This window comes from Pseudopipra pipra, chromosome 10 (assembly GCF_036250125.1).
Source record: "Pseudopipra pipra isolate bDixPip1 chromosome 10, bDixPip1.hap1, whole genome shotgun sequence".
NCBI lineage: Eukaryota > Metazoa > Chordata > Aves > Passeriformes > Pipridae > Pseudopipra > Pseudopipra pipra.
The window spans coordinates 22,871,592-22,886,514 of record NC_087558.1 but is presented as its reverse complement, the minus strand read 5'-3'; the positions used below and the strand labels follow the sequence as shown (position 1 = coordinate 22,886,514).

At 46.3% G+C, this 14,923-nt stretch overlaps 1 protein-coding gene across 3 annotated transcripts in view; it reads right to left on the bottom strand.

Annotated features, from left to right (window-relative positions):
• The window catches only part of INPP5D (inositol polyphosphate-5-phosphatase D), a 53,595-nt gene that overhangs the window by 26,184 nt on the left and 12,488 nt on the right, over positions 1–14,923 (bottom strand). The gene's annotated exons all lie outside the window — the stretch shown is intronic.

Genomic DNA, 14,923 nt, shown 5'->3' with positions numbered 1-14,923 from the left:
TCAGCGCGCTTGGCTTCACAGCAAAGGAAGACTTTAAAACCAAGGAATTCTCCTGGATTAATCTTTGCATTCCCTCCTTTACTGAGAACAAACCCCCTGCACTGTGCTCTATTTCGAGGTATCCAGGAAGAATTTTCGGTGAGATTGCAAGATAAACATGGCTCCATGCAGACATTTGGATCCCTTCAGGTGTCAAAGGCTCAGAACTAGGCTCAAATGAAACATGGTACTGTCCTGTACAGGAGTGCTGGGGTGAGGTTTAGGGGGCTGAGGCTCAGGGTCTGGGGAGGACAGAACGTGCCAGGCCTGACACTGAGCCAGCTGAACTTTAACTGTGACTTTAAAGCTTTGTCTCCAGTTTGAAGTAATTTCTTGCACAGCCACACTTTGGACATTCTGCTTCTGACTAAAAGGCAGGGTATTTAAATTTGGTTTTGGATTGCAATTATTGCCTGTAAAAATTAAGACACACAGAGTTTTGAACAAGCTTATTTACTTGCCATTTGTGTTCGCCTTTTTTGTTTAAAAGACAAATATAGCAAACCCAGGAGATTAAACAGGAGTAATGCAAACAAAGACTACAGCAAAGGGAACCCAGAGAAATGTCTGTGGTGAGTCCTAGCAGCAACAAGATTTCTTTTTAATTTTTCCTAAGGAATAAATAAAATCTCAGGCCAGAAATTAGGACAGTGCTTTCAGTCTTTGAAGCCGCAGTGCCCTCAGGCCTGCCATCAAAAACACCTTTCATTTTTAACTACACCTGCTTTTGTCTTTAAAGGCTCAGGAAGACACATTTCATAACAAATGTGAATGATGTTTCTGAGAGCTCTGCCTGTACAGCCTCCTTTTCTGTCTCACACAGAAATGTTCCTGCCTTTAGCAAGATTCTCATACACTGGGAAAAAAAACCATGAAGGCAATGCCTGGGCAAATAATGGATTATATTTTGGTGAGTCCAGAGGAGTTGAAACAAATTGCTGGTTAAAACTTCACATGACTGTACAAGCACAGGCCAAATCCTGCTCTGCTAGAGTGGCACAGACTCAGCACAATCAGAATGACTTCTCATTTACACCAATTAATGCAAGTAGTGTCTGGTTCCTCCCAGATTTTTCTGCTTCTTGTTGCCAAGTGTGAAGGCTGGGAATCAGGGAAGATCATCGGGGAGAAACAGCACTTTGCTCTAATCTGTTATAGCAAAGGATCCTGAAGTTCCCAGCTGGAACAGACCTGGAATAGTTCAGCCAATTCTCTGTTCCCCTCCCCTGCAGCACCTTCCTGTGCTCCCAAATGCCCACTTTTGTGTTATTTAGGCAGGTGTGCCCAGCAGCCCTGCCAGCAGCCCAGAGCACACTGCTGGCAGCACTGACAGGGGGATGGCAACACCCATGCCCAGCCCATGGCAGGGTCACCCACACTTCATCCTCCAGATTAACCTGCCTGGGCTGCCTTCTGTCCACCTACAGCACTTGTAGATGGGCTGGAGCTCATGAGAGACAAGGCTTGTGATGGTTTGCTTTGCCCTAAGCTACCCCAAAGAGCACCCAGAGAAAGGCATCAGCCCCATCAGAGCACACACATACCCTAAAAAACGCCAAGGGTAAGCAGGGTCAGGGTTTGTCACGTGCATCCTTGTAGGAGGAAAACTTTGCCATCGGGGCTCTCTCTCACCTCTTGAATTACTGCAGCCTACTCTGCTCCCTCTCTTTCCAAAGTCGTCTTCACACTCCTACTTCACTTTCCTTCACTACCTCCCTGTCTGCCTGCTTCCCCAGATCTCCCCTGACTGGTGACTGTCCCCACGACACCCCATCTCGCCGCTGCACAGCATCCCTCCCAACACTGCCTTGTCCCACCCCTCACCTCCTGCTTTCCCGGGGCACCTGCAAGAAGCCACAGTGCCCTGCACGGCTCTTCTAAGGCCAAACAGAGCCCTGATGGAGTGGGAGGAAAGGCTGAGTTAGCACTTTTTGCTACCAAGGATAGTTCAGTCTCTGAAACTGTGCTGGTCTCTGTGGTAACCAGAAGAAGGAGCATTTTGCAACAGGCCTCCTTCCTCTAACTCCTTGCATTTCAGGAGTGGACCCAAGCCTGTGGTGCAGCCCAAATCCCCCACAGGCCCCAGCTCTCGTGCAGGCTGGCTGGGTGCACACATGAGCAGAGAGGCCCTGCTGCTATGCACCTTTTCTACCCTGCTAGCTTGGCCCACCACCTCCAGCCACCCTTCTTGATGAAGCTTACCATCTCCTCTCTCAAGGGTAACTGGAACTTGTGGCCATGTCAAGGTGCTGGGATCTGCATGCATCTGTACCCAGATACTCCTTCCCAAAGAGAGGCAGCCTCCAATCCAGCAGTGCCAGCTCCTCTGAAAGCTCACCTTCCCCAAGTCCACTCAGGATAAAAAGGACCAACTCTCCATGGCACAAGCAAAATAAAGGACTGCATTTCATATTTTGAGACAGAACTCAGCAAAGAACTGAGCCTATGTCCCGAGCAACTGCACAGAGATAGCAAGAGCTGGAATAAGAAAATGGGGAACCAGCAGGGTCAGGAGCTCTGACCAGCCATGACCAAGCAGAGGGGGAAGGATGGGGAACCTCAAACCTGCTCAGCACCCGCTCAGTGGGGTGGGGGAGCTCGAGGTCCTTCCCCGCACCACAAAGGCCACAGCGGCGGCACCGCCTCGCTACACATCAGCTTGGCCATCACAAGTCTGAAAGCAAAATTGCTGCATTATTCTCACTCATTTTCTTCTGCATTATTATTTGCAGGGACCTCACAGAGGAAGTGTGCGGGAAGGGCTGCGCCCCTCCAGCACAAAGCAGTACCCAGCAATCCTCTCTGCCTTTTGCCTGCACTATGAAATGAGCTCCTCCCAGCTCCAAGCACCCCCCAGATTTCCCCACTCCCCCAAAGAGAGCACGGCACTCTGCTTTGCACTGCCTCCCTCTGCAGAGAGGCACAGCAAAAACTGCACATTGTTTGAAATGGGAGAGAGGACAGTAAAAGCAAGACCCTGTTGCACTTGCTTCTCCCCTTGGGGAAGGGATGGGAACAAAGCCTGCGTGACAGACGGCACATTGTTCGACACACAACCACAAGGTGCTCGGATCCCACCTGTGCCACGTGAGCCCCTCCAAATCCAACAGCCTGACACTTTGCTCCCAGCCTACAGAGCAGTAGGACCATCACCCAGGCTGTGGGGTGTTCCCAGCCAGCTCTGCAGGGATGATGCCTGAGTAGCATCAGCTGAACACAGAAAACCTGGTTCAGTAATGTTGCCGCCAGAGCTCGGGTTGCTGGATGACCCACCTGAAGGCTGGTCTCTGCCAGCAATCAAGGAAAGCAGGGACACCTGCTTTCTTCACACTTGAACCTGTGGCAGAGACTTAGAGGTGGGAAGGAAAGGTGGTGGTGGATAGTAAAATAGTGGCATTGAGTCAGTTCACAGGTAGTTGCAGAGCACAATTCCAGAAACTGGATTGAGGGAACACTGAATGAACGTCCTGAAGACAACCACTCTGGATGACAAGAGCGAGGAAGAACGCAGCCTAGACTTTACACAAACTTGTTCTGGACTTTGAGCCAGGAAGCAGAGGCAGAACAGGCCCTGTGAGCAAAGCAGAGCAGGACGGGGCAGCGCAGGGGGAGCTGGAGCCACCCCAGCAGAGCCAACAATGAAATCCACTTCCCGCCCCCCTGCCCGCCTCCAGTAAGTAACTATTTCCTTGGGGTTATCGCAGCACAGATCTTGTTTTAATTACAGAGTGAATTGTTTCAGGTCATTATAAATGTGGATGGCAAGTGTCATCTCCACAGCAACACCCCACATCCCAGAAACGTGCTCCCAGGTCTGCCAGGACACCGGAGTGGTGTGGAGGGCAGGCCCAGTTCCACGGGGATTCCTCCAGCATCCCTGCTGGTACCTCAGCTTTGTGCTGATGGCAGCCACAACACACAGAAAGGGAACACCTAGTGAACAGATGCAATTTAGGGAACAGCCCACAAAGCAGCAGGATTGTACAAAGGAATCTGTGGAATAGTGAATCAGACAGTGAGAAGCAATTTTACAGGGGGAAGCTGCATCTGAAGAATGAGTCCCTCTAAGATCTGTTAACAGGAGTGTCATACAAGATGCAAAAAGAAACTCCTCTACTGTACTTCCTGCCATAAGACTTTAGCTGGACTGTTCTGTGCAGCTTGGGGCACCAATTCTCATGGAACATGTAAAAATACTGTACAGAAACCCAAGGAAAAATTCCAAGGAAGGCTGAAGAGTTGGAAAATGGGATTTGCAAGGAAAGCTCAGAAGAAAGGGACTGGTATGGTCTGGCAAAGGGGCAGCCTGGAGATGGCACAGCAGCAGTCTTACAAGTTTTAAATTCTCTTATAAAGAAGATGGCAACCAGATGTGCTGCAAGTCCCCGAGGGACAGCAGAGGTGGGGGAGGCTTTGCAGCAGAGGAGGTTAAGATAGAGCTCAGGCAGCTTTGCCAGGCAGAGACAGTAAAGTTGGGCTACACAGAGAGTGTGTCCATGTCTCTGGAAGTGCTGCAGTGCAGGGTACCCAGGCAATCCTCATAGCCAGCATCCAATCCTGCTTCTGCTGGGGAAACGGGAATGCTGGGGGGAGACCTGCAAGGCCTTCTGCCACCCCTAATCCTGGAACCACGAGAACCTCTCTGCACATCTGCCAGCTGCCTTTATTCACATCCTGCTGTATCCTTGAAGGAGACAGCTAAAGCTGACCGTGACCAGCCCAGCCATTCCAGCTGCATCCCAAACCACGATTTTCAGATCTCCCACTTTGGACTCCGGCCCTTTTGGCTGTGAGCCCCCTTTCCCCCAGGATGTCTTGGTGTCTCCTGTCCTCCAGACCCTGCCCTCAGTTCTGCAGGTCCTTCCAGTTATCAATCCCTCCAATCCTCTCTATCCTTACTGTACAATGGTTGAACACCACTAGCTGCAACTTGCTCTTGTCTTCCTCCTGAATAGGCTTCCAGGCTGTTCATTCCATGAGAGCAGGCACGACCAAAGCCTTTAATCACTAGCCTTTGGTTAAATCTTGGGATCCCCTTTCCAAATTCAACCACCTGGACTTTTCAGCAGGTTTTTGTATGGCTGAGACAACCTAATCTTCCTTTGCCTCCTGGCCAAGAGAACACCTTGACAAAGACACTCCAAACACGGGTTTGGTGAGGAGCAGCTCTGAACACACCTTTAGGAGATGGAGTATGAAGACACAAAGTAAAAAGAGATTTAAAAGATGTAAAGCCTATGCTAAGCCAGGAGAGGAAGTGGTTAACTTGGGGTTCATTACAACAATTGTATAAATAGATGGCACAGGAAGTCTGGGGCCCTCAGAAGGAAGAGGAAGTGTTTTCCTTTCCTGTGCCAAGGCACAAGGAGGAACTAGGAAACTGGTCATCTGCTTATATTGCTTAAGGTCAATCTTTTCTAACCAGAGGGCCTTAAAACAGGTATTTAAACACATATGTAGGCATTTCAGTAACAGGCAATAGCTTTTCAAAGTTATAAAATTCTTGCAATGCCCACCAGCTTAAATGGAAGCTGAAAATCAGGTCGCTTCTACTGTGGTGAGAAAGGCTGGCAGGAACTTTTCTCCTTTCAGATTTGAAAAAAAAAATAAATTCTAGGTTTTCAGGTTTGGAAAACTGTTATCTTCAAGACTGACTGTTAGCTAGGACGTCTAGGTGGCATTTTTAAATTTACTTCTGGTTCTCATCTAGGCAAGCTTTTTACATTTCACTAAAAAAGGGATCCTAAGAGCTACAAAATTCCTGGTAAATTATTTTTTCCAGCATTTTAAAGCAACCTGGTTGTGTTTCGGTTTTGTTTTGGTAGAAAACATGCCTTATTTTTAGATCGAATCTTGTGCTAAGAAGTTCCAGGAGCATTTCACAAGAATGGGATCATAGACAGGAATCACAGCTGGGAGAAACAGCTACTTCCCAAAATACAAGCCACCCAGAAATGTACCCTCATTTGAATGCAACACCCGGGGCTTGGAAGAAATGGAGCTACTGAGGAGCAAGCACAAAGGGAGAGGAGCAAGTGTGTGGCTGAGGAAAAGAGGGATCCTGTGACACAGAGGGGCAGTAAAGAAATGAACTTTGATGCGAGGTGGGAACTTGGAGCTGGCAAGGGAGTTCTGCTGCTGCGTAAAGCTCAGCAAGAGGGTCTCTGCCAGGGAACTCAGCATGAGAGAAAAGGCAAGGGGAAGAATCCAGGGAACGTGGGCAGAGGATGCTCGTGGGTGGGTGGGGCAGTACTTCCTCACCTGGAAAAAGAATCATACAGATTTTGGGGAGAATGGCACAATGTAAGCACAGTGACAAGTTATATAAATTTAACAATGTTGGGGGAATGGCAGGTGAATAGTCCCTGTCTCCTCCAAAATGAGATGATGGAGGCTTTCTTGTCTCATCCTGCATACGGTTTGGTCCTGATGCTCAAGTTAGCTTGTCCATGTCACTTTTGCTACAGTGGCCTTTTAAGTTTAAGACTTTGGGTGAAACCATGGAATTCAGAGAGTTCTAGGAAAGAGGTTTTCAGAACTTCTGAAAGAGATTATTCATGGAAGGAAACAAGGAATTGCAATTTAACAGCTAAGTACATATTACTTCCAGCTTGTGATCCTGGCTGAACATCAGATATCCAAACAAAACTAAGTTAAAAAATAAAAAAAAAAAAGAAAATTACTATGTTGTCAGTCTTGTAGAATTCCCTCTGTTCCTCCAATGCAACAGAAGGATACCAGTACATGCTGCCTCTCCCACAAGCTCCATTTCTCTAAGCATGACTTAAGAGACTCTGTGTATTAATTACTCACACTGCATCACAATTCCATTCTTATTAAACATTACCAAAAAACGGAAATGCTGAAGGTTTCCAGTTTTGGGAATGGCCATCTCACTTTTTCCTACCTTTGCTCATTCTGGGTTTCAAATGTTTAACGTGTTCTGTGTGTGGAGTGTGAGCCCAGCTGGAGTTCATCTGAAAAAGATCCTGACTGTCATATCTGCCACTGCTAATCTCCTCTGGCCCTGCAAGGGTTTTGCTCTCTGTGATCCCACCAGGCTTTGTTCTGGCAGCCCAAGCACTGGTCGTGTTCACAGGTAGCTCCCATGGCAGAACTGGGGCACTTGCAAATTGGGAGAGTCTTGAAGAGAAGGAATATTGAAAAGACTTCTCAGTAGGGTATGGTTGCCTGCCAAATTTTTATCTCAAGTTCCTTGTTAAAATTCTACATCCTAGAGTAAAACATATTAGAAGTTCTAGAAGGTAATGGAAGTCTTTTGAACCAGCATTTTCCCACACATAATAAAGACATAGGTCATAAAAATAATGTACTCAGGTCCTACATAAAGACCTCATTCCACTCTTCTCCTACACTCCATGATTCACATAAAAAGTATGTTAATTGCCAAATATCCATCTAATATAGTTAGACAGAAGCCAGGAAGAACACCAAGCAATTGTAGAAAGCATCAACACCCCATACTCAAGTTAGTCCTTCACATTAAATAAACCATTCAAACTCCAGCCATCAAAAAAGATATTGCCAACACAGCACATATGCATTCAGCAGGTAGCACCACAAGAAACCTGCTGAGCAACCAACCCTTTCAGTATTTCTCTGTGTTATAATAAAGAAGATTTACATCAACAACAAGCAAACAACAGTACAGTCCATGACAGGACATGAAGGACTGGGATTAAATTTAGCTACAGGGTGCAAGTCAGATGAGCTGGTGATGAATGAGCAAGGACTGCAGATCCCTGAGGATCTGATGCAGTTTTTTTAACACTTCTGTAGTGTGTGGGCAGAATTTAAGTAAAAGTTTTGGAGTACACTACTTCTAACAACTTCTGTAATTATATCATAAGCCTTGTGCTTTTTGGTTTTCCACTGAAAAGCTTCAGCACTTCAGGTCAAATGAAAATTTCCATTTTCATTTCTTCATAAAGCATGCAGCTCCAGTGCTTACCAAGACAAACCTGAAAAAAAACCAGGTCCCCAAGAGCTGGCAAGGCAACCAAGGCAGCAAATGCAACACAGTGATGGTTCCTGAAGGCACTCAGTGCAGGTGTGGGATCTTGTCAGTGCCCCCTGCTCACAGGCACTGGGCTGGGACACTCCTGCAGGTTACTTGCCTCTCGGGAGGTGATTTGCTTCTCAGACACATGTATTAGGTGTATATACTGCAGGTTATTTGCTTCTCAAATTCCCAAGCTCCCTTTTCCTTGAAACAGATGAAAACATGCCCAGAGTGGCTCTGCCTGCACAGCTGGGCAGGATCCCTCAGCTCACATCAGTCTTACACTGTGTTGCTGGGGGTCTCCTCTAACCTGTGCAGCAGACATGGGAGGATCCACAATCAGCCCTCTGCTTTCTTTATTGTCCTCTTGCCTAAATGAATCCCAGTTCCAACTGTCACCAAGCACTAAACATGCATAAATTACAAAAAACAATCAAGTGGAAAAGAGAAAAGGTAAGACTAAAGAGGCCATACTTATTGAAGACATGCTACTGAGGCAGAGCAATGCAGGCAGAAGGTTCATGGGAAACAACTGCATTCACAATTCACCACGTAGAACTGCATAATTTTCTGGGATTGCATAATTAAAACTTCCAAGAAATGTGCAGATAAGGGTGAGCACCTTAGTGTTACAATTTCCTGTCTTCAGCCTGCAAAATTTCTCAGTCTTTTGCTACAGCAATTGTTTTCTATTTTTGTGACACTTGGGGTGACCACTTGTACTTTCTTTGAAGGGGCTGTCCCTTATTTCATTCAGTTACTGCAAACCCTTACTCAGTTAAAGGAAGCCCTGAGCCATCCCTGCTGACTGAACAGATACAGAACCCAGCCTGAAGAAGCACCATCATTTAACAAAACTAACCACAAAACTAAAACCAGACAAAAAACACCCTTCAAACCCTCTCCTTTTATGTTCTCCCCTGAACCTGGAATAAAAATAGCGGATGTTACACATTTTGTTACACTTTGCCCCCTAAAACTGGGCTTAACACAAGGTTTCTGATTCTGCACCTCCTGGGATGTGGTGTACAGGGACAACAGGTACCTGGAGCCTCTGAGCAACCAATGCCTGCTGCACGTGGCTCCTGCCCTGTTCCATCACAGAGAACACTTTATCCTAAGACTTTTAGGCAGCACAGGTCCCTGTCAAGTTTTGGAGAATAAGGTTTAATACAGTTTCCTGGAAGTTTTAATGCAGGCTTCCCAGGTTGGCACAACCAAAAGCTGCACTGTGACTTGGTTCTCTCAGAGGCACTGAAACAACTGAGTCTGAGCTGTCTTTGCTGAAGTCTGTTTCGCTTCCCTAAACCATTTGTCATTTGAAATCAAGCCCTGCATGCTTTGCATTTATGCAGCAACCTGAAAAAACAAAGGATTCTACATTTCTTTCAAAAGCCATGATAACTTTAACCACCAACACGTAAATTTGAAGAGTAATGGTGGAGCAGACCTCGTTTACCTAAAAGTGCAACCAGGACAATACTTTCAATGGAAAATGTTGTTATTTAAAGGTCATTGCATCTTTATATTTTATATTTATGTCAGCAATAAGTTACTGCACGTGTAGGGTGTATAGGTCTCATTTCCTGAGGCTGCAATGCAGATCACATGAACAAAATCTAACTGGACCCCAAGTATTACTTGTGCTGTGCTGGATAAGTTCCACTTCTGCTTGGAGAGGGAATGCAGCCTGCAATGATCCATCTCATCAGCAAACCAAGATAGATCTCTGAACAAGAAAGGGCATCACCCTGTTGGGAACAAGCGTGGAAACAACTTTGTATTGATGGCAATATTTGCCATAAGTCTCATTGTAAATAAATCTCATGTCAGTGTTTTCCAAGACTCACTGCTATCTTAAATGATCAGGACAAGAAGCCTCATACAGCACCAACAATATATTAACTTCTCTTTCTTTGAGAAAACAACTCAAGACTTGCCTGGAAATGAGCACTTTCCTCCGTGACCCATCATGCCTCAAAGCACAGAAGCAATAAAACAGTGCTTCATTACCACACAGAGGAAAGAGAAATAATCTGTTGTGTCCCTGAATACCTTAAATTGAGTTATGAAGACTCATCAGAAGTCTTTGATAAAATATAAAAAGGCTAAGACAATCAAATGGTTTGAACACTATGTGATTGATGATATTAAAACTGATATATCCCTCAAATTACTGCAAAATAAGAATATTTTCTTGTTGAGAATGTTGGTTGCCTATGTTTTCAATTATATTTTCTCATCTGCCATAAGAGGTTTAGAATCTCAGGAAAAATTTCATTTTGGTAGTCCTGGAGACCCTGAGGTGGGTGTGTCCCAGGGGCTCCTCTCAGTCAGGGTTGGACATTTGGCCTCTCCAACAAACCTGGTTGTTGGAGCTCCTGTAACGGGAAAGAGCTGCTGGGGACGTGGTCGTGGGTGGCCAAAGCCTTTCCAAAGGATAATAGGTGAGACAAGAACTCTTCTAAACCAGTAATTGGTCAGCTGGTCACTGTGTAACAGCCCTAATCCTTATCTCCTGAATCTGGAAGGATTTTGCAACCCCAGAGGGTTGGCTATTGGCAATTTGCAATTGTTTGAGTGTGATGAAGGCTTTGTGAGATAACACATTTATTGGAGGGCAAGCAGCAAGAGAATTGATGACGTGCACTGGCATTTCACTGCTTAGAGTGAGATTTTATCTGAAAGGACATCTAGATAAAAGGAAAAGGGATTTCAGTTCATGGCATTAACTTCCAAATACCTGATTTCATTTCTTGGAGCTTGAAAAACAAAATAATAACCACTTTAGCCTGATTTAAGCCATCTTCTCTGAACATTTTTTTTTTATATTTCAGGAAACTGGAAACATTCTGGAAGGGTTCAAACTAGACAAAAGCTGGATATGCTTTGTTTGTATGAAGAATTTTGTATACTGAGAGATTCAGTAGCAGGAATGTGCATGTTTCAGGAAATACCTAGTTCTCTTATTAAATGCTGCTTCTTTCAGCTTTCCAAAACCTGTGAAATGCCTTCTGTTTATTCCTACCTCAGATGCAACAGCAGAAAAAAAACATTTTTCCTGTATAAACAGATTTGGATAGTTTGCAGAAACATGAGATACATGTGTAACTTCAGTCTTACATGTAAAGAGCTTTACAAACTTATTTAAATCAACATTAAATTATATTGAAAAACATTAAAATTTTAATATCTACTGGGTTTTGTAATAAAATGAAGCTTAGTATAATTAAATTATGCATTTGGACATACAAGAAATGTGCTGCCCTACCCATGTTTCAATGCATTGCCCATAAGTATTGTCTGGATGTCCAGTTGTCCCTTGTTTCTCTCCAAGAAAAGTAATCCCCTTGATTATCCCTCAGCCCTTCCGTGCCAGTGGAGTCCCACCAGCACATGGAGTTTTCTGTGGTAGGAACTAACTCCAGTGGAATCAGTGCCATTCTCATCATTACCCTGCCCTGACAGGGATGTCTCACAGCCCCTGGGCAACCTGCACCGGGCATTTGGGGCAGGCCTGTGCCTGCCCCGTCCCCACTGGAGACCAGGAGGGTTTGCCATCAGTCTGAGAGGTACAGACCCCTCACCCAGCAGGGACAGAAGTGGCTGCAGTGGTGAATGGCTGAGCCTCACCTGAAACAGTGAGCTCTGCTTTATCACCCACTGAAACCAGCTCAAGAGCAATTCCCCAGCTGAAAGGTTTTGATCAGATACAGGAAGATCAGCAAAATCCACGGCAAATCACAAAGTCCTTACTACAGGAAACCTTCTCTTGGCCACACGAGTCAGAGCAGCACAGCACATTGGGATTGCAGTGTGGCAATGAGGAGACAACAAAAACTGCACCTCTCTGCAGGGCTGACAGTGCTGCCTGTGCCACAGCCAGGCCTCTGATGTTGGTGACAGCAGCAGTGACACCAGGAATGCAGGAACTGACCTAAACTCCCAGCTCTTATCAGATGCTGCTGGCAGGATAGGCAGCCCTGCTCCAGAGCAGGTTCCCACTCCGGATGGAGCCTCCAGGCCCAGCTCCACCCTGCAGGACTCATAAACAGAGGCCAGGACAAATCCTGCTCGGAGCAGGGACAGTCCTGTGGTGGCTGACGTGAGCAGAGCCCTCTCATCTCACATCTTGCCCGTCCCAGGACAGAGGATCTTGCTCATCCTGGCATATTTAGCCAACCCACATCCAGAGGGAGTACAAATCAAGGTGTTCCCCAAAAATGTGTTTCTAGAAGCATGCTGGGGAGGAAGGGTTTCAGCAGAAGTCCCTACACACAGTGTTTAGGGATTCTCCACCTCCTGGGAGCCTCAGAGTACACTGTGCCCCACCCCTGTGTCAGCTGGCACCGTGAGTCACAGCTGCTGGCTTGCCTTCTAAACATTCTCATAGCACACTTGTTTCCTGTCACAGCCCTGTATCAGACCAGAAAAAAATTACCAGAAAAATTAAAAAAAAAAAAAAAGCTCTATGATCACTCAATGTAAAACAGTGCTGCCAGGGCATCTATAATTTTCACTGAAGTCAGCAAAGCTCACAGGTAACTAGGGCCAGGCCCTCCCTTTGCAACAGGTAGTAAGTATAATGTAAGCAATTTGTTTAACTGGGGGATTTCAGCACAAATGCAAGGAGTGTTCTTTCTCCCAGAAATGATGATCTGGTACTACAACTGCAAAAATCAATGTTTCCTACATTCACCCACAGAGGGGGTGCAGGAAGATGCATGCACTGCTGCTTTCTGTCAAACCTGGGACATTGAAGTGGAAAGAAAAAGACAGGCAATAACCTTTAAAACTCTTATGTTTTCCTTACTGTAGTACAGTCTCTTGTGCAGTATGAGAAGAAGGTAGCTTTTAGCAATTCCTTCTCACAACAAAGTAATGCTCACAAAACTCTGGAATCGATCAAACAGTTTTGCTCAAAGCAAAAAAAAAAAGTTTATTAAAAAAATGAAGGGGATTGGAGCATGTGCTATGCAAGGCATAGTCTTTGTTCAATTTCCTTTTCCCTTATTAATTTTAAAAGAAGGTGACAAGTTCAAAATTGCTTATCTGGACTTTTTCAAAAGAGTGATCCAGTTTTTCCATCTGAAACAACATTTTTCTTCAACATCCTGGCAACACCATGATCACTTCTGAAAAGCCCAAAATCAAAATGAAACATTTCACCTGAAAGGTTTTTTTTAAATTTTCCACTTTGCTTAAAAATACAAAGTGGCTCTTTCTCCTGCTCAAGCCAAGCTCCATCTCTGCCCTCTCCTGTGGGGCAGCCAGAAGATGCAAACAGCTCTCAAGGCACTGTGGGTGGTTGGAGCCTCCATCCTTGGCAGCCCACCCTATCTCAAGGCAGGTACATGGCTTGAGGCAAGAGCTCAGCTGGTGGCATGAATGGGAGAGCAGACTGAGGGTAATATGGGAACAAACAAACCAAACAGGTTGGCAAGAAGGGCAAGGAAGAGCACCTTGCTAGAAGGAAGCAGCAGTGGTCAGGCAACGCCCGTGCCCTGAGCTTGTAGAAAAACACGTGTGATGCAAGTTCTGGGGGGCAGAACGGGAATGTTACCTGAGTGAGCTGAAGCACCAGGTCACATCCACGGGAAAGCAGGGCAAGCTGTGCCTTCCTCAGGCTGAGGGAGACTCTGCCACAGCACAGGAGACACAGCACACAGTTATAGAATCACAGAGTTACAGAAGATGCTGAGTTGGAAGGGACCATCAGGATCACCCAGTCCAATTCCTGGCACTGCACAGACACCCCAACAATCCCACCCTGTCCCTGAGAGCATTGTCCAAACACTCCTTGAGCTCTGGCAGCCTTGGGGCTGTGCTCACTGCCCTGGGGAGCCTGTTCAGTGCCCAACCACCCTCTGGGGGAAGAACCTTTTCCTGAGATCCAACCTGACCCTGCCCTGGCACAGCTCCAGCCATTCCCTCAACTCCTATCACGGGTCACCAGAATGAAGAGATCGGTGCCTGCCCCTCCGGTGCCCCTCGGGAGATGTTGCAGACCCCAATGAGATCTGACCTCAGTCTCCTCCAGGCTGAACAGACCAAGGGCCCTCAGCCACTCCTCATATGGTTTCCCCTCAAGGCCCTTCACCACCCTCCTGGCCTCCTTCAGATGCTCTGTAATGGCTTAATGTCTTTTTTATATTGTGGTGACTAAAACTCCCCCAGTACTCAAGGTGAGGCCACCCCAGTGCAGTTTTGGCACGGACAGCTGCTCTACAGGTGCCCCAGTTTCTTAAGGAGACTCCACCTTTATTAAAAGCCAAAGCTGCTCCCACAAATACAAGGTTGGCTCTCTCTCAGCAGCTTTTCTAAGGGCATCTCTGGAGCCAGCCCTGTTTGTGCCATGGTGCCATCTCTCCATCAGGATATCTCCCCCAGCCTCCACGTGCAGTGGCACAAGGCCAGTGCTTGATCCTGCAAACAACCTATGAACCATTATCTGACAGACCAGAAAATGAGTTCTGGCCAAGAGCAGAAAATAAGATGCAATCTAGCTGCCCCTGAGAACTGACTGACTGACTGCAGCCAGCAGATAACACGAGCTGGGAACTCCTGTTTGAGATGTACCAGAAATAAGAGATCAAACTCCACCAGGTTTTAACAATGGTACCACACCCCCCTGTACCAATCCATAGTCACTGACCAGCCAACACCAGTGTCTTCCTCCTTCTCACCACCTCTTTCAAGCACTCTCACTCCCAAGGCAGGTTATACTCTTGACAGTGACCTTTTAAAATAGCAGTATATCGAGGCAAGCCAGGGTAAAGCATTGGGTAAAGCAGTATCACAGTTTTTCAACAGCAGCTCTTGACCTCAGTGCCTTCTCACACTGAACAAGAGACAGTTGTA